Below are 19,838 nucleotides of genomic sequence, written 5' to 3'. Positions count from 1 at the left end.
CTGCTACACACAGTGACAACAGTTACTGGCCAATTATTTGTAGAACTGGCGGACTGACGGACCGACAGATAGATAGGGAGGAGAGCAGGCAGAATTTGCATTGCAGAAGAGGTAGAAAGCAGACTGCAAATGTATCAGGAGCGAGCCATCAACCATGTACAGTCACATCTGGCGCTCCCAGGATGCCGGCACATGGCTCCGCAGTGTGGGCTTTTAATAATGTGTCCGTTGCTGACACCAGTGTTGCCATCTGCAGCCTTTGCAGTCAACGCATAAGTCGCGGTAAGCCCAACACTCACCTAGGGACAACCGCCTTAAGAAGGCACCTGAAATCCCATCACCAAGCCCAGTGAGAGAAAAACTGTCAGAACCCACAAAGCCAGCTCTCACCGTCCAGCCTCTTCTCCTTCTCCTCCCCCTTCTCCTTCTCCTGTCCCCTCACAGTTGTCCAACACTCCACCTTCCATGATGCCGTCATCACGTTTTTCTGGAAAAAGGCAGGCATCTGTGGCTCAAATGTTGGAGCGTAAAAAAAAAGGTGTCAGTTCAACCCACGTGAGCTCATGTTTGCGGCCTAAACAGCCCGCCACCAACTTGTGTATACTGTGAACGCCTACTGTACCTCTAGCAATCATATACTATGTTCTTTACTGTCAGTTCAACCCATGTGAGCTCATGTCTGCGGCCTAAACAGCCCGCCACCAACTTGTGTATACTGTGAACGCCTACTGTACCTCTAGCAATCATATACTACGTTCTTTGCTGTCAGTTCAACCCATGTGAGCTCATTTTTGCGGCCTATACAGCCCGCCACCAACTTGTGTATACTGTGAACGTCTACTGTACCTCTAGCAATCATATACTATGTTCTTTGCTGTCAGTTCAACCCATGTGAGCTCATTTTTGCGGCCTATACAGCCCGCCACCAACTTGTGTATACTGTGAACGCCTACTGTACCACTAGCAATCATATACTACGTTCTTTGCTGTCAGTTCAACCCATGTGAGCTCATGTTTGCGGCCTAAACAGTCCGCCACCAACTTGTGTATACTGTGAACGCCTACTGTACCTCTAGCCATTATATATACTAAGTTCTTTGCTGTCAGTTCAACCCATGTGAGCTCATTTTAGCGGCCTAAACAGTCCGCCACCAACTTGTGTATACTGTGAACGCCTTCTGTACCTCTAGCAATCATATACTACGTTCTTTGCTGTCAGTTCAAACCATGTGAGCTAATTGTTGGAGCCTATCTGAGTATACTTTCATAAGTGTATTTGTGTCCTGCAATAATATTGCCTCTTCTGCTGAGTTAAGTCTGGTACACACAGTGCTAAACTCACTGGCCAATTTTTTGAACAACTGGTGTGATAAACCAGTGGCCCCCCAATACCACATATTGAAGTGGGGTGTTATCTGAGTATACTTTTACAAGTGTATTTGTGTCCTACAACAATATTGCCTCTTTTGCTGTGTTAACTCTGATACAAACAGTGCCAAACTCACTGGCCAATTTTTTGAACAACTGGTGTGATAGACCAGTGGCCCCCCAGTAGCAAATATTGAAGCGGGGTGTTATTTAACAGTATACTTTTCTAAGATTGTATTTTAGTCCTGCAAAAATTTGGCCTCTTTTGCTGTGTTAACTGTGCTACACACATTGACAACAGATACTGGCCAATTATTTGTAGAACTGGTGTGATAAACCTGTGGACCCCCAATACCACAGATTGAAGCGGGGTGTTATCTACACAGACACATGGTCTAGCAAACACGGGCAGGGAAGGTATATCACTTTTACTGCCCACTGGGTGAACCTTCTGACGGCCGTTAAGCATGCAACCCGTGGCACCCGTGTAGATTTAGTTGTACCGCCACGGATTGCAAGCAGGCCTGCCTCTTCTTCTCCTCCTCGTCCATCCTCCCTCTCCTCCTCGGCTGACTCCTCCTCTTCCGCTGCTACCGTCTCTTCTCCTGCGCCGCCCAAGATCCCCAGAACCTATTCCACTTGCCAGGTGAGACGTTGCCATGCTGTGCTGTGTCTGTTGTGCCTGGAAGCCAAGAGCCACACTGGTCCTTCACTCCTTTCAGCTTTGCGTTCAGTCAGATCAGTGGCTGACACCGCTAAATTTGTCAGTTGGTAAAGTGGTGTGCGACAATGGTGCCAATCTGCTGAGTGCGCTGAAACAAGGCAAAATAACACACGTGCCATGCATGGCACACGTCCTGAACTTGGTGGTGCAGCGATTCGTTGCCAAATACCCTGGGGTCCAGGACGTCGCAGGCCAGGAAAATCTCAGACCATTTCCGAAGATCTTACACAGCCATGGCTCGCCTTGCTGAGATTCAGCGGCAACACAACCTGCCCCTCAGGCGTCTTATTTGTGACTGCCCGACGCGATGGAACTCAACGTTGCATATGCTTGATAGGCTGCTCCAGCAGAAACGTGCAGTTAATGACTACCTGTTCAAACTCGGCAGAAGGACAGGTTCTGGGGAGCTTGGGTTTTTTTCACCTCGCCAGTGGCTGCTCATGCGTCGGGACGCATGCAGACTTCTGTGGCCATTCGATGAGATCACCAAACTGGTCAGTCACGGCCAGGGCGCCATAAGTGACATCATACCTTACGCCTTCTTTCTGGAGCGTGCATTTCGTTGTGTCATTGATCAAGCCGTCGAGGAGCAGGAAGATGAGGAAGTCGCAATGTTGGATGAATTCCCAGGGGGGTGCTACTCCATCTGAGACAAATCAACAGCAGGAGTCTGAAGAGGAGTCAGAGGAGGAGGATGGTGCTGGGGGGGATGAGGAGAAGCAAGAAGAGCATGCTTTAAACCTTTCTGGGATCTCTGCTGTTATTTGTGGATGGGGGGAGGAGAACGAGGACGACATTATCCTGGATGATGAGCTGGAAGCAGGCCACTATACCGCTTCCAGTTTAGTGGGAATGGGGGCCTACATGCTGCAGTGTTTTAAGGGGGACCCCCGTATAAAACGCATAAAGGCCAGGGACCAGTACTGGGTGGCAACGTACTTAGACCCCTGGTACAAACACAAAATGGCGGAAATGTTACCACAATCACAGAGGGCGGTCAGAATGCAACACTTCCAGGCCTTGCTGCGGGAAATGCTGCATTCTGCTTTTCCGTGCGCTGGCAGAGGAATTTCCAGTCACAGAGAGACAGTTGCGGGTAGCAATCCAACAGCGCCTGCAAGAAGAGGGCGGTTGGAAGATGTCTTGGTCACTTCAGATATGAGATCCTTCTTTCAGCCGAACCATCGACAGCTGTACTCCTGATCCAGCATGAGGGAACGCCTAGACCGACAGGTGTCCGACTACATCGGGTTAACCACCGATGTGGACGCTCTGAGGAGTGATGAACCCATGGACTACTGGGTGGGCAGGCTTGACCTCTGGCCAGAGGTTGCACAATTTGCTCATGACAGTGTAGACTACCTCACATTTATAAAAATGAATTAGGCATGGATCTCTGAGGAATTCAACACATGTGACTAGTAGACCAGGTTTCATCGAAATTCCTCCACCCACAACAATTCCTGGTCCCTGGCTTCGCTACATACAGCGGCATAAAAGGCATCTCATGTCCATTGAATGGCAAATTTTTAGGGCCTTTCAGGGCCGACAATTATTTTTTCTGTGAATGCCTAATGTACCTCCAGCCACCAAATACTACGTTTTTTGCTGTCAGTTCAAACCATGTGAGCTAATTTTTGCAGCCTATACAGGCCGACACTTACTTCTGTATACTGTGTGAATGCCTAATGTACCTTCAGCCACAGAATACTACGTACATAGCTGTCAGGTAAAACCCATGTGGGCTAATATTTGGGGCCTGGAATGGGCGACACTTACTTCTGTATCCTGTGAATGCCTAATGTACCTTCAGCCACAGAATACTACATTCTTAGCTGTCAGGTAAACCCATGTGGGCTATTTTTTGGTGCCTTTTATGGTCGACACTTACTTCTGTATCCTGTGAATGCCTAATGTACCTTCAGCCACAGAATACAACGTTCTTAGCTGTCAGGTAAACGCATGTGGGCTAATTTTTGGGGCCTGGAATGGCCGACACTTAACTTCTTTATCCTGTGAATGCCAAATTTTTCAGACTGGAAATGAAAAACAATGGGTCTGTAAAGGTTCCGCCAAATTGTGGAATGGATGTGGACCCATTTAACAGATGTGCGAATGGACCCAATATGCATTAGACAATGTATTTACCGGCTGCTGTCAGTTCCGGCTGATTTATGAAAAAAAATATATATTTTTTGCTGTAAAAAAAAAAAAATTAGGGCAACATTGTCCATGTGCTGGGACTATTTGTGCACAGCTAGTACGTCTTTTGTGGCTGCAAATATGACCTAAAGGTTTTTAAAGTTCACCTCCCATTAAAGTCAATGGGGCCCGCCGCGAACTCGCGGTTCGCGGACTTGTGAGAAAATTTGCGGCTGACGTTCGCGAACCGCCCCGGCCGATTTTCGTCCATCACTACAACAGAGATGGCTCACCACCAAATCATAAGCAGTGTCCAAAAGAAGCTATAAACTACAAAGGTCATGATCTAGCCATATGAATGCATTGAAATTAAAATCTTGCACTAAGATTATAGAAATATGGAATAAAGAGTTTTCCTACAGGAGATTAATGGAGCTACTAATAATGACACTTACAGCAGAGAACGCGATCTTGGAACAAGATACTGGAATTTATAAAAGCAGAAATCACTAGATCCCCAAAATATGATTCATATTTATATATATATGGTTTACAGCAAATCCCCACATCACATTATAGGACAATCTCAATTCCAATGATGTAACTGAACTGTTAGCCAATGGGCAGGTGAGAGATGACCAGTTACTGCCCACTTCTGAAACCACCACTGAGGAGACAAAAAAAAGTGAGGAAAAAGTGAGAGGACTGAAAAAAAAAAAACGAAAACCTGAAGAACACACCTAAGGGATGAACCAGGAAAAAGACCCCTGCCATTGACCACTGCCCACCTTGCTGATCTCTTGCTGTTGAGACGAACCACCATACTTTGAACATTCTTCCTTGGAAGGAGTGGTGAGAGATAGACTTAATAATTTTTCCTTAACACATTTGCTTCCAAGATAGTAGGAACTGTATGGTACTGTCTGAAATTTTATATATGATAATTTACATATGGTAGAGAAAATTTACATGTTAATTTTTCCCCACTGAATTAATCGATTTTATGAATTGAAATTGTTTGTCTAGAGTTAAGACTAATTTAGCAGATTTATTGAATTTAAATTTTATTTGGGAATAATAGTGTGTTGCTCTTTAAGATACGTTTCTTTCTTTCCTACGGCCGTGGAAAGTGAGAAACTGCCTTAAGAGTGGTCAGGCATTTTGTTTTTGATATTTTAAATCACCGTTAATTTTACTTTCTGTCAGGTTGTATCTAATTCTGTTTTTGGTTTCTAAAATTTATTTCTAATCACATTGTAACTATGCAACATATCTTTGATATTGTGTATGGAATATGAATTACCAGTAAATTTAGTTTTGTATGTAAATATATAATTATACTCGTATTTTAATAAATTATATTTATTAATTTAATTGGGAGATATTTGCATATTGGTAAGAAATCACCATAAGCTCCAAGATCTCAGGAAAATTGCTGTGGTATACTATTAAGTGTCTGAACAAAATTGATCAGGTTTTTTTTAGTTATTAAATTATTTGCCGTAATCGGCTGGAGGCACTGCGTAATAATTCTATTGATAATTCAGACACCGCCTTTTAGTAATAAATTAAAATAATCAGATTTTATACCACACTGCACAACAATGTGTGCTTCTGGAAGTCCCCTGTGTTACGTCTTAAGTGGGGTACACACTAGTAGAAAATCTGCCGAAAATTCCCATCCGAGGTAACATCGTACGATTTTCGCCTAGTGTGTACACAACTTTCAGCAGCCGATGCCGACATTTTCAACGAAAAAAAAAATGGAGGGACAAACACCAAAATTTTTATCGTCCGTCCCCAGACTACCAATTTTTGTTTAATGTGTATGCAGTACGTCCGTGAAAAATCAGATACGAAAGACCGGGCATGATCTGAAGTTGCTGACAACCCGGAAGTCTAGGAACAAATGTGCCCAAAAAAAAAAAAATCGGACGAGAAATTTCGTGAACATTTATGCACTGTCAACTAAAAACGGTAATGAACGCTGAGCATGAGAGAGAAAAATCGGAGGATATTTCGTCCGATTTCCATCAAGTGTGTACGGCCTTAAACCTAGCATCAAGGACTAACATGCTAATTCCCTCTGGGAGTTTGGACTTGATTGTCTTCTGGTCTCATGCAGCAGATGTAATAAACATGTTTTTGTTAAACCAAAAGTGAACAGGGGTGAACAGAAAATGGATAAGTTAACCCAAAGAATGCTGAAGCTGGATAAAGATAAAGAAAAGTTTATGAAAACAACAACTTCATTGCAACTACGACTGGAAGAAATGGAAGATAGGAGTAGGAGGAATAATGTGCGAATTAGAGGTATACCTAAATCAATCCAAAAGGAACAACTGCAAGAAGCAGTAAGAAATATATTTAATAATTTGCTGGGGGACTCAATTACAAGACCTCTAGAAATTGACAGGATACACAGAGCTCCAGGCCCTACAATGAGGGATAAGGAGAGACCCCAGGACATATTAGTAAGGATCTATTTTGTAAGGATAAAGAAGAAGTTATAAGAAAGGTGTGGTCTTTGGGGAATATAGACTATGAAGGAATGAAGATTAAGATCCTCCCGGATATCTCTAGAGCTACGTTAAAAAGAAGAGCTATACTTAGGCCTATTTTAGATAGAGCCAGAAGCTTGGGATATATAGATATCGGTGGTTGTATCCAATTGCGGTTACATTCTATAAAGATGATGCATCTTTTAGATTACGCACACCAACAGAACTTCCTAAATTATTTGCTTTTTTGGGGACAAATGAAATTCAAATTACCAACTGGCTATTTATAGACTCCCTGTGTGATGATCCAGAAAAGAGAAAGGAATGGAGAAATTTAGAAGAGGAATGAAAGAAAGTTGAAGAAAGTGAATTGTCGGAAAGGGCAAGGGAAAAAGACTCCTTGGGGTTTGGTTTGCCCCCTCCTTTTTTTTCTTTTTTTTTTTGAGTTCTCCTCTCCCATACACTATTTGTACATGTGGGAGTGGGAAAATGAATGAACTTAGAGAACTATAAATTAAATTAGTTCACAATTGTTGGTGAATTAGATATTTGATAGGGAATTATGTCATGGTGAGGGCGGAGGAGAGATGGAGGTTGGGGGTTTTTTTTTTTTTTTTGAGTGGTGGTGGGGTGGTGGTGATTTATATATATATATATTACACAAAGGTTATTGTTTGAGTTTGGTTGATTATTGACTGATTTGGATTGAATACAGGAGAAGGAAAGTAAGGGGGACATCCCCCCCCCTTTTTTTTTCTCACTAATGTATACATATGGATGTGGGAGTATAAGCTTAAAGGAACACAATTGATTTATCTAATAGGGAAATAACTTTTTGAATGTATTGTTATAAATTTAGGGGTGGGGATTAGATATTGATTCTTCTTTTTTTTTTTTTGTTTGGCACTTGAAGAGGAGTTGAAGGTATATAATATTGTATTACTTTCGTCAACAGTGTGGGGGATGAAATTTTTTTTATTTTTCTTTCACAATTTATAAGAGCCCATTCACACTAGCGTGACTTGTGAGGCAACTTGTGTCGACCCAAGTCGCTTGACATAACAAAAGCAATGTTAATCAATCAGTGCCGTCTTAATTGGCACTACTGAAGTCGCTCCGACTTCAGAAAAGGGTCCTGTACTACTTTAAGGCGACTTGTGATCCGACTTGTCCCATATACTTCAATGGGAGTCGCCTCCTTATCTTAATTGAAGCGACTTGTGATCCGACTTGTGATCCGACTTTCCATAAAAATGGTCCTGAACCATTTTAAAAAAAGGGAATTGTTCTTATAATTTTTAATAGCACAGGCATAGGGCTCCTCTCCACCTGGGCGTTTTTGTTGCAGGCATTTATCGGGCATTTTTGGAGGCAGGCATGACTTTTTTTGGATTTAGTGTCTGAGGGGTCTAAAAAGTGTACCTGTGAAGTTTCAGCTCTGTAGCATGTCCAAAACCCCCCAAAAATATCAGTTTTCTTATAATTATTAATACAGCAGTGTGGCGGCTTCTCTACACCTTGCATTTTTTCTTGCAGGCATTTATCGGGCATTTTTGGAGGCAGGCATGAATTTTTTTGGATTTAGTGTCTGGGGGGTCTAAAAAGTGTACCTGTGAAGTTTCAGCTCTGTAGCATGTCCAGAACCAGAAAAAAATGAGCATTTTTCTTATAATTTTTATTAGAACAGGAATACGGCTTCTCTGCACCTGGCCGTTTTTCTTGCAGGCATTTATCGGGCATTTTTGGAGGCAGGCATGACTTTTTTGGATTTAGTGTCTGGGGGGTACAAAAAGTGTCCATGTGAAGTTTCAGCTCTGTAGCATGTCCAGAACCAGAAAAAAAAGAGCATTTTTCTTGTAATTTTTATTAGAACAGGAATATGTCTTCTCTCCACCTGGCCGTTTTTCTTGCAGGCATTTATTGGGCATTTTTGGAGGCAGGCATGACTTCTTTTGGATTTAGTGTCTGGGAGGTCCAAAAAGTGTCCCTGTGAAGTTTCAGCTCTGTAGCATGTCCAGAAATAGAAAAAAAAAAACATTTTTCTTATAATTATTAATACAGCAGTGTGGCAGCTTCTCTACACCTTGCATTTTTTATTGCTGGCATTTTTTTGGCGTCTCTGGAGGCAGGCATGACTTTTTTGCATTTAGTGTCTGGGGTGTCAAAAAAGTGTACCTGTGAAGTTTCAGCTCTGTAGCATGTCCAGAACCCACACTGAACCCACTGAACCCACACTGCTGTATTAATAATTATAAGAAAAATGCTTTTTTTTTCTGGTCCTGGACATGCTATAGAGATGAAACTTCACATGGACACTTTTTGGACCCCCCAGACACTAAATGCAAAAAAAGTCATGCCTGCCCCCAAAAATGCCCGATAAATGCCTGCAAGAAAAACGGCAAGGTGCAGAGAAGCCATATTCCTGTTCTAATAAAAATTATAAGAAAAATGCTTTTTTTTTCTGGTTCTGGACATGCTACAGAGCTGAAACTTCACAGGTACACTTTTTAGACCCCCCAGACACTAAATCCAAAAAAAGTCATGCCTGCCTCCAAAAATGCCAGATAAATGCATGCAAGAAAAAAATGCAAGGTGTGAAGCCGCCACACTGCTGTATTAATAATTATAAGAAAATTTATATTTTTTTGGGGTTCTGGACATGCTACATAGCTGAAACTTCACAGGTACACTTTTTAGACCCCCCAGACACTAAATCCAAAAAAAGTCATGCCTGCCTCCAAAAATGCCCGATAAATGCCTGCAAGAAAAACGCCCAGGTGGAGTGAAGCCATATTCATGTGCTCATAAAAATTTTAAAAAAAGTGCTCTTTTTTTCTGGTTCTGGACATGCTACAGAGATGAAACTTCACAAGTACACTTTTTAGACCCCCCAGACACTAAAGACATGCCTGCCTCCAAAGACGCCCAAAAAATGCCCGATAAATGCCAGCAAAAAAAACAAAGGAAAGGGAAATTAGGTCACAACACATCATATTCTGATTGGCCAAATACAAAGTCCTACAAAGTCGTCTAGCGTAAAATAATTCACAAGTCGCGCTAAAAGTCACGCTAGAAGTTGCCCCCTATGAGGCGACTTTAGTGGTCGCGGCAGTGTGAACCGGCTCTAAATGTTACGTGGTATAGAAAGGGGGCGGTTTTTTTTGTTTTTGTTTTTTTCTTTTCTTTTTCCTCTTCTTCCTCTTTGCACTAATGTGTATACATGAAGGTGGAAGTATAAGTTTAGAGAAACACAAATGATCTATTTAAAAGAGAAATATATTCTTGATTGTATGGTTTTAAATTTAGAGGTGGGGAGCAGATACTGATTTTTTTTTTTTTGTTTTGTGTTTGCCCTAAGGTATACATTTGGATGTGAGTATATATGTTTAAAGAAACACAAATGATCTATTTAATAGGGAAATCATTTTTTTTTTTTTTAAATGTACTTTTATAAAGCTAGGGGTGGGGAGTAGATATATATATATTTTTTTTTTTTTTTTTTTTTGTGGAGGTAGTATTTCGTATCTCCTTTTTCTTATTTATGTAAAATATCTACAAGAGTTATAAGGATTGAGCTGAATACTAGGGGAGAAGGGGCGGGGGAATTAAATTAAATAAATAATATGATTACAATGAAATTGGCTGGGAGGGAACCGGGTACCTCACCCCGGGTATGGGAAGGGGCTATGCCTCCAATAGGACTGCACGCATTAGGGAATAATTAGCGTGTGATATATAAAGTATAATTTTGGTATTACAAGAAATCTCTTTGGAGAATCTTTTTTTAGTAAGTTTTTGTTTTGTTGTGTGGGTGGTTTTTTTTTTTTCCCTCTTTCCCTTCTTTGACCCATCCCTTTTCTCCCTTTGGAGGACCCAATGGCTCCGCTTAAAATCATATAATTTAATGTAAGAGGAATTAATATACCAGAAAAAAGAAACGTGTTGTTTAATTATTTAAGACGATTACAAGCAGATATAGCATTTATTCAGGAAACACATTTCTGAGAAGATAAAGTCCCACTTGTAAGAAATAAATTATATCCGATAAGTTATCACTCTGTGAACAAAGTCTCCAAATCAAAAGGAACATCTAACTTTATCTCAAAAAAACTTATATGGAACATTATCAGACTTTATTAGATACAGAAGGGAGATATGTGATGGTAAAGGGTAAAATTGAAGGGGTCAGTGTGACATTGAGTTCTATATACGTACCCAATTCCCAACAGAATCTTTTTCTCACACAAACATTGAACATTTTGTCAGACTTTGTAGAGGGACAACTCATTTTGGGGGGAGATTTAAATATACCACTAATACCAGAGATGGATACCTCTAGTGGAACAGCTTCGATAGTTCCTCGAATTAGAAAAAAAATATCCCAAGAATTTCATAAACATCAATTAGTTGACGTTTGGCGTTTGTTTCACCCAGGAGAGAGGGACTACTCATTCTATTATCCAACTCATAAAGTATATTCCAGAATAGATCAATTTTAGATCCCGCGCAAACAATTGCATTCAATACAAGGTGTGGAAATTGGGAGCATCACATGGTCGGATCATGCACCAGTTTTGTTGTACTACTCAATTACAGAAAATGTAAGACCGATAAATAGAGTATGGAGATTGAATAAAGAGTCTCCTCCAAGTCACAGAGGTAAGAGAAGATATACTGAAGGAATTAAATTATTACTTTCAATTTAATGATATTCCTGAATGTAATACAGCGGTTTTATGGGAAGCACATAAGCCGGTATTTAGAGGAGTCCTAATTAAACATGGATCTAGAATAAAAAAGGAGAGGGATAACAAATTGGAGTTACTTACTAATTCCTTGTATGAGATAGAAAAAGAACATAAACGGGTATTATCAGCGGAATTGGAAAAAAAAAGCGAATATTATCCGCAAAGAAATTACTGATCTCTTGCAATTTAGAGCCAAGTCTGCCCTGCAAAGGTGCCGGAAGGTAGTGTATGAATCAGGTAATAAGTGTGGGAAAGTATTGGCCAGAGCAGTGAAGGTCTTAGAAAGAACCAGATATTTACCTCATAGTACGTCTCCTAAAGGAAAGAGAATCACTCTACCTAAACAAATTGCACAGACCTTCGTGATTTTTATGCATCTTTGTATAATTTACCGAAGGAGGAAGTGGATAGCGCTAAGATTGAGGAATATATCTCTGCATCAGGTCTATCAAAGTTACCTAAAGAAGTATGTGAAGAGCTGGATTCCGAAATAACATTATCTGAAGTACAGCAAGCTGTAGGGGCAGTGAAGTTGGGCAAAGCCCCCGGACTGGATGGTCTGACCCTGCAATACTACAGAACATTTTTGCCAGTCCTGGGACCTTGTCTCACGAAATTGTTCAATGAGGTGGGCATGGGGTTAACTTTTTGTAAAGATACTTTGGGAGCTCAGATATCTGTTATCCCTAAGGAGGGGAAAGATTTAACTCTATGTGGCAGCTTTAGACCCATTTCATTATTGAATTTAGACCTAAAACTGTTAACAAAGCTTGTTGCGAATAGATTGACAGGTCACATAAATACTCTGATACATTTAGACCAAGTGGGATTTGTTCAACAGAGAGAGGCAAAGAATACAACGAAAATATTGAATTTAATACACATGGTGAATACATCTCAAATGCCATGTGTATTGGTAGGAACGGACGCAGAAAAAGCATTTGACCGAATAAATTGGGAATTTATGTTCCCTACCCTTAAATATATAGGGTTAGGTAAAAATATGTTGCAGATGATTCAAGCTATATACTCAACACCATGGGCCCAAGCAAGGGTGAATGGTGTCCTGTCATATCCTTTTCCTATTGGAAATGGGACTAGACAGGGCTGCCCTTTATCCCCCCTGTTGTTCATAATATCATTAGAACCCTTCCTGTTTAGGATAAGACAAAATCCAGATGCAGATGATCTATTATTTTCGCTGTCCAAGCCTGAGACATCACTTTAACGTATCATATGTGATACATGAGTTTTTGAGCCCTCCACATGAGCGGTGTGACAATATTTTCCCTAAAAAACCCGATGTATACAATTATATACATGCAGTACCTGGATAATCCACCAGGGGGCAGTAATCTGCTCACTAGACAGCTTTCCAGCCATGCTACAAGACTGCCATTAACCTAGAAGTGGACACATCTGGTATTTGCTGAAGAACTTTGCCAATTTTGAAAAGGTTAAGGTAAGAAAAAAAATATTTTTTTGAGAAACATCAATAGGAGCAGTTACTGGGTTGATGCAATGTGAAATTACGTAATATTTCATAACCTATGGTTTAGTAAAACCGTGTTACAAATGACGTATCAAATTTGATACAGCGGGTGTATAAGGTCATGTAACTCTAAATCAGTCAATTGTTATTTAATTGTATTTCATGCATTATAAATAACATCAAGCAACATACAGTCTTTTTATTTTTCAAGTAAACTATTTAAATTACATTATTTGGTACATTCAGCGCAAAAAATTTGATATGCAACTTGCTGTATCATGATGATTGATGACTAGTTGGGTGTTGCAATGGTATGATTGATAGCAACTTCGTTTTGCTTACTGATTTTCACTAAAAACTGACCAATTCAAAGAAAAAATACACAATAATCTGTTTTTTTGTGTGCATGTGTGTTTTAGAAGGCAAAAAAATACAGTTTTGAAGATGCTCTGAAGATGATTATGGATGGGAATTCAAGCGACATGGAGCAGCTCGGGGAAGATGATGATGAGAAGGAGGATGAGGAATGGACTCCTACTGCAAGGATTGGGGAAAATCCAGTAGTGATGATGAGAAAGAGGAAACCCCAGATGGTAATGATGATGATGAAGGCCCAGAAGTCCCAGAAGAGGACACAACACCAAAGAAGTTGGCAAGGGGCAAAGTGAAAAAGGAGTATCGGTGGAGAAGAAAACAGTTTGAACCTTCATCTGTTGAGTTTGTGGAATGTGTTGAAGACTCTGAAGAGAGGCTTGACTGGACACCATATATGTATTTCAAAGATTTTGTGACTGAGGAAATGCTACAGGAAATTGCATAAGAAACAAACTCGTACAGTGTGCAGAAAAATGGAAAGTCAGTGAACACAAATGCCCAAGAAATTGAGCAAATTCTGGGTATGTATATGCACATGGGTTAGTACAGATGCCCAACGTACGAGCTTACTGGGAGATGGAGACAAGGTACCCCCCAGTGTGTGATGTGATGTCACGCGGTGGATTCCTGAATTTGCTGACACTGATTCACTTTCAGGACAACCTCAATGTGTCTGAGGATGCAAAAAAGGATAAAGTGTGGAAACTCAGGCTATGGTTAGAGAAACTACGCCAACGATTTCTTTGCATACCTTCTGAAGAATGTCACGCTGTTGATGAAATCATGGTGCCTTTCAAAGGAAAATCCCATCTACGATGCTACATGGCAGGAAAACCTCACAAGTGGGGGTTCAAGATGTGGGGACATGCCGGCCAAAGTGGCTATCTCTACAACTTTGACGTGTGCCAAGGGGGAGAAAATCCAGACAAAGAGAAATCTGATGTTGGTGCTACAGGAGATGTTGTCCTGAAAATGACCTCAACCCATCCTGCAGGAAAAAATCACAAAGTTTTTGCTGACAACTTCTTTACATCAGTTTCATTGATGGAGCATTTGAAACAAAGAGGAATCTACTACATAGGAACAGTCCAAATGAACAGGGTGAAGAACTGAAAACTGATGGATGAGAAAGAACTGAAGACAAAGGGAAGGGGGTCTCTGGATTTCAGAGTAAATCAAGAAGAAAACATCATTGTGAGATGGTATGACAACAAAGCTGTGAACCTGCTCTCTTCTTTTGTTGGTGTTTGTGCAGTATAACGGTGACCTTTCCCCTTTTCTCCTGCTGCATGATGGGGAAGGGGCTGTACCAGGAAGTCAGACACAGTGTGTGTGGAGCCTGGAAGCAGCAGCATGTACATCTGTAAGGAACAGAAGCTGTTATATTATGACTCCTCATGTCAGCATGTCTCTGAGTGAGTAATAAAGCTCTCCTGGTAAGAAGTACATCCAGCCTGTGTGTAACTTGCTGAGCAGATACTGGCAGCATTGCTAGCAACACCCTCGTGTCTAAGGGACATAACAGTGTTGAACCACTGGGCAAGGTGAAACGTTGGGATCGGAAAGCCAAAACCTACATTATGGTTCCCAGACCAGCCATTGTTGACACATACAACAGGTTCATTGGAGGTGTTGACCTTCTTGATATGCTATCTGCACTGTACAAGTTCAACTTCAGATCCCGAAGATAGTACATCTACATTTGGTGGCACACCGTTACAGTGGCAGTAATCAATGCATGGATCCGCTACAGAAGATTTAACTAAATAGAATATCTACGCCTATCCCTGGTGCAGCAAAGAACAGGGGCGTAATAAAATAAAAAGACATGTGCCACGTCCTGAATATCAGAATGCAAAAAAGGGGGGGAGGAATAAATGGACTTTGAAGGCACCGTAATAAAAAACAACACTTTATTTTAGATACACATTAAGACCACAAAAGTGTGTATCGACCGATCAACATGGACAATTTCATTGATCAGAGGATACAAATGATAGGTGAGTGGGGAGGACCTCACACCTAAAACATACAATGCAACGGACAATACAAGATTGCATTTGAATGATGTACAATGGAGAAATAGGGCGCTATACGCTGCACACAAGCCGCACCACGGTGCAGGCAACGCAGAGCGTCCTGTACAATAAGATAACAGCTTCCACAAGGAAATAAACCAATATATCCAATTGCTCTACATGTTTCGCCTGGTGTTCAGACTTCATCCGGAGCGGTTTGGAATATAGATTCCATAGGAAGATGTTGCTGGAGCCAACCAGTGGGCGCCAGAAGCATAATAAACCAATCTTGTAATTAGTAATCACGAGGGGTGACCTGTTGAGGTAGCTGGAGGAGCACGCACTGCTTATGGTCAGATTAAAAGAGAATCAGGTAGTCACAATATAGAGTAAGCCTGTCCCATATATAGCCGGACATAAGGCATAAGGTAAAATAACAGGCAATTCCTCCAAAGCGAAGAGAGCATGCAGCGCGTCCTCCAAATGCTCCTCAAAGATACAGATCAGTGACCCCCGGATGGGGAATGACCGCCATTGGCGGTCATTCCCCATCCGGGGGTCACTGATCTGTATCTTTGAGGAGCATTTGGAGGACGCGCTGCATGCTCTCTTCGCTTTGGAGGAATTGCCTGTTATTTTACCTTATGCCTTATGTCCGGCTATATATGGGACAGGCTTACTCTATATTGTGACTACCTGATTCTCTTTTAATCTGACCATAAGCAGTGCGTGCTCCTCCAGCTACCTCAACAGGTCACCCCTCGTGATTACTAATTACAAGATTGGTTTATTATGCTTCTGGCGCCCACTGGTTGGCTCCAGCAACATCTTCCTATGGAATCTATATTCCAAACCGCTCCGGATGAAGTCTGAACACCAGGCGAAACATGTAGAGCAATTGGATATATTGGTTTATTTCCTTGTGGAAGCTGTTATCTTATTGTACAGGACGCTCTGCGTTGCCTGCACCGTGGTGCGGCTTGTGTGCAGCGTATAGCGCCCTATTTCTCCATTGTACATCATTCAAATGCAATCTTGTATTGTCCGTTGCATTGTATGTTTTAGGTGTGAGGTCCTCCCCACTCACCTATCATTTGTATCCTCTGATCAATGAAATTGTCCATGTTGATCGGTCGATACACACTTTTGTGGTCTTAATGTGTATCTAAAATAAAGTGTTGTTTTTTATTACGGTGCCTTCAAAGTCCATTTATTCCTCCCCCCCTTTTTTGCATTCCGCTACAGAAGAGACCTGGAGAAACTGCAGCCCAGGCAGAAAGCACTGCCCCTTCGAAGGTTTCAAGCTTCTGTTGGCACCACCCTTACAAGCGCAAGAAAGGTCAAAAAGTGTGGCAGACCACTGTCCTCGCCAGAAGCAACGCCAACCACTCCCCAGAAGAGGAAAACCCCTGAGCTGCCCCCTGATGTGAGAAAGGATGGCCTTCATTGAAGGAGTTAACTCCAATTTTTGTATGCAACCATCTGTTCCTATTACATAAGTCTGAGCCACACGTAACATTGTTTGAGGTACATGCAATACTTAGTAACTTATTTGGAGCTCAAGGTCCAGCTTTGCTGATAAATGTTCTTTTTTTAGTTATCTATATGATTTTAGCTAAATTCCACTTTTTGTATTAGCCTATAGAATGTTGCCATTTCAGCATGTTTCCTGATAAGAGAACCACCTCCCCCCCTGCTTGTGCCTATATAAACTGGATACAATATTAAACTTTCGAGAATTGGTTCACCCACTAAGCTGTCTGCGTGTTTCATATTGTGGGGAATCGTATCTCCCAGGCCTGTTTTTATACAGAAATGACTGACTGAATAATTGGCCAAGGGCTATAAAGGGAAGGGTCAAGCGGACCACCAACAGTTTTGGGGGCTTGTTCCGGGATTGGAGGGTCAACTCTTGGCTGCCTGGTGAGTAAAGACACTTTTGATTTGTCTGTCTGTCCAGGGGTCCGAGACTCTGACCACGATTCCAATCCTTGAACCTAGAATACGCCCTGGGAGCGTATCAGGAAATAAGCGTCTCAGGGAGATGTTGTAACTGTCTCAAAGGACAGATTTTTTTTAAGGGGTTTCAGGGAAACCTGGGGGTCTTCAGGGAAGACCCGTTCTTTAGGGTAAGAACCAATAGATGTCAGTCAATTCTGTGTAAAATCTTCTTTTGCTTATATCTTCCTATCGCATAGAGTTATAAGGATTAAAGTATAAGATAATTTGTTTGTGTGATCCAGAGGTTTAATTGGTAAGTTTATGAACCGGTTGGTAACTTATTACTTCACTGTATGTCAACTAACCAAACCACATTTGGTGATCAATAAGATACAGGCAAGCCCGAGTATGAACGTGGTCCAGGCACATTTTGTCTAGAGACAAGGTTAATGCCGGTATTATATCGGACTTAAAACCAGTCAAAGGACAGAGTGGGAGGCTCTAGTGAAGACGGTCATACTGCATTAAAGCACCATATTACTGGTTTGACATATATTGAAGCTGTGTATATGTAATTGTATATGACTTGTATAAATTATGTTTGCGGACTTCTAATACAACATACCGGACCTGACAGTGACGGTCACATTATTAAATACATCAGTAGAGATCCCTACAATTTAAATAGATATTCTGCTACCATAGATAATCCTAAACGGTATTGGAAGAACCAATACCTATATAAAATAAATTGTCATTTTAAGGTCCCGCAATTTTTTGTTGGTCAGGAAGTAGGACACTTAAATCTTTTTCTTATGGGCTTTAACAGCCCCTTTGAGACTTAATATGGGAGGACAGAAATCAAAAATAGACCCACCCTTTGAAGGTGAAAATTGTAAAGACTACGTCGCCCATGTATGTGGTACAGATAATCAATCCATGGGTTGACAAACTAGCCAGTTTTACAGAAACTATGGGTAGTTGTAATCCATTCCCCCGGGAAGGTGCCAATGATAGTTTTCACATGGATATGGTCAAAGGCTTGTGCCTCGGAGATAAAACAGCATACCCATATTTCTGTCCCGACCCACAATGGGATAAAAATTATATGGAAAAAGCTGGGTTAAATTAGCTAGAATACGCTCCCTACTGTTACCCCTGCAGAGAAAAAAAGGGAGAAAAAGGCCGAGGGAATAAGGGACAGGACGCAGCCAAATTGCATGATTTGGAAGCGTCGATTTCACACTCCATTGTCCCTGTTCCTCCGCCATATGTCCCCAACCAGTTACTGTATATCCCAACCTATCAGGGAAGGATTTAGATGACCTCCTTATTGCTGTTTCTGCTACACCCATGGCCCCTGCCCATGTCCCAGCTGCACCTGCTGTACCTGCTGCTCTCGCCCAACCCACAGGACCACAAGTCCAAGCAACGGCAGCAGACACTTCTGGCGCCCTTGATGAAAAACCCTCTGATAATGATGACAGTCCTATGAGTAACACCGACAGTGACAATGAAGTCCTGGTGCCTTCCTTCGGATCAGTCCATTTCTCACCACCCAATCTGCGTCCAAGGGGAGGGAGCAGGGAACCGATATTACATACCCCATTCATGACCGTAGGGGAACAGTTACTCAAGAAACCGATTGAGATTGAGGATATAAACAGAATCGTCAAAAATTGTCCCAAACACAGTGTTGCCTCACAAGGTACCCTTAGTTATTTAAAAAAGGCTTGCAAGGGACGTAACTATACACAAGATGACATGAGGTTAATTATAGACGGGATTATTGGAACTAATCCAAAATGGGACTGGAATAAAGTCAAATCAATAAGTGTCATTCAGGCAGATGGTATTGTGGGGGGGCAGCCACAAGCTTATCCCACGGCATCCACATATCTGTTAAATACAGAAGAGGTTAGAACCGATATGTGGAATGAGCTAGAGGCTCACATTAATGAAGTATTTAAAACTAGATCATCCCTCTCCACAGTCATAGCATGCCGCCAAAAAACTGGCGAATCTGTTGTGGGTTTTTGGAAGAGGTTTGAGACGTGCTGGGTACAGGAAGCAGGTCTTGATATTCTAAACAATGACAGTTTATTTATCTCCACCTGGATAAATAACACCCTTCCCCACCTTACTGTCCCAATCAAACAAATGATCTCATCTTGGCCAAGTGATACAATAGTAAACTTTCACGAACAGTTGTTCAGCAAAGATGCAGTAGGATGTTTTGATATAAAGAAATCACAGGTCAGCACACATAATTTCAAAAACTAGTCTGCTAACATACATGCATGGGACAGACAAAACGGTCCGAGGGGGAGAAACAGGGGAAGGGGTGGTCCATACAGAAACTCAAGCAGGCCTGTAGTGATTAGGGCAACTACCAAAAATGACTTTGTCCCTAGAAACCCTCTTGGAGTATGCTACAATTGTGGTAATGAGGGACACTGGGCTAGAGACTGTCCTCACTCTAGGAAGAAACAACAAACTGACACACAGCAAACAGGACAACCACAGAAC

Source organism: Pelophylax lessonae (genome assembly GCF_965119305.1).
Source record: "Pelophylax lessonae genome assembly, chromosome: 7".
NCBI lineage: Eukaryota > Metazoa > Chordata > Amphibia > Anura > Ranidae > Pelophylax > Pelophylax lessonae.
The sequence above is the reverse complement of the archived record's forward strand: the minus strand, read 5'-3'. Positions refer to the sequence as shown.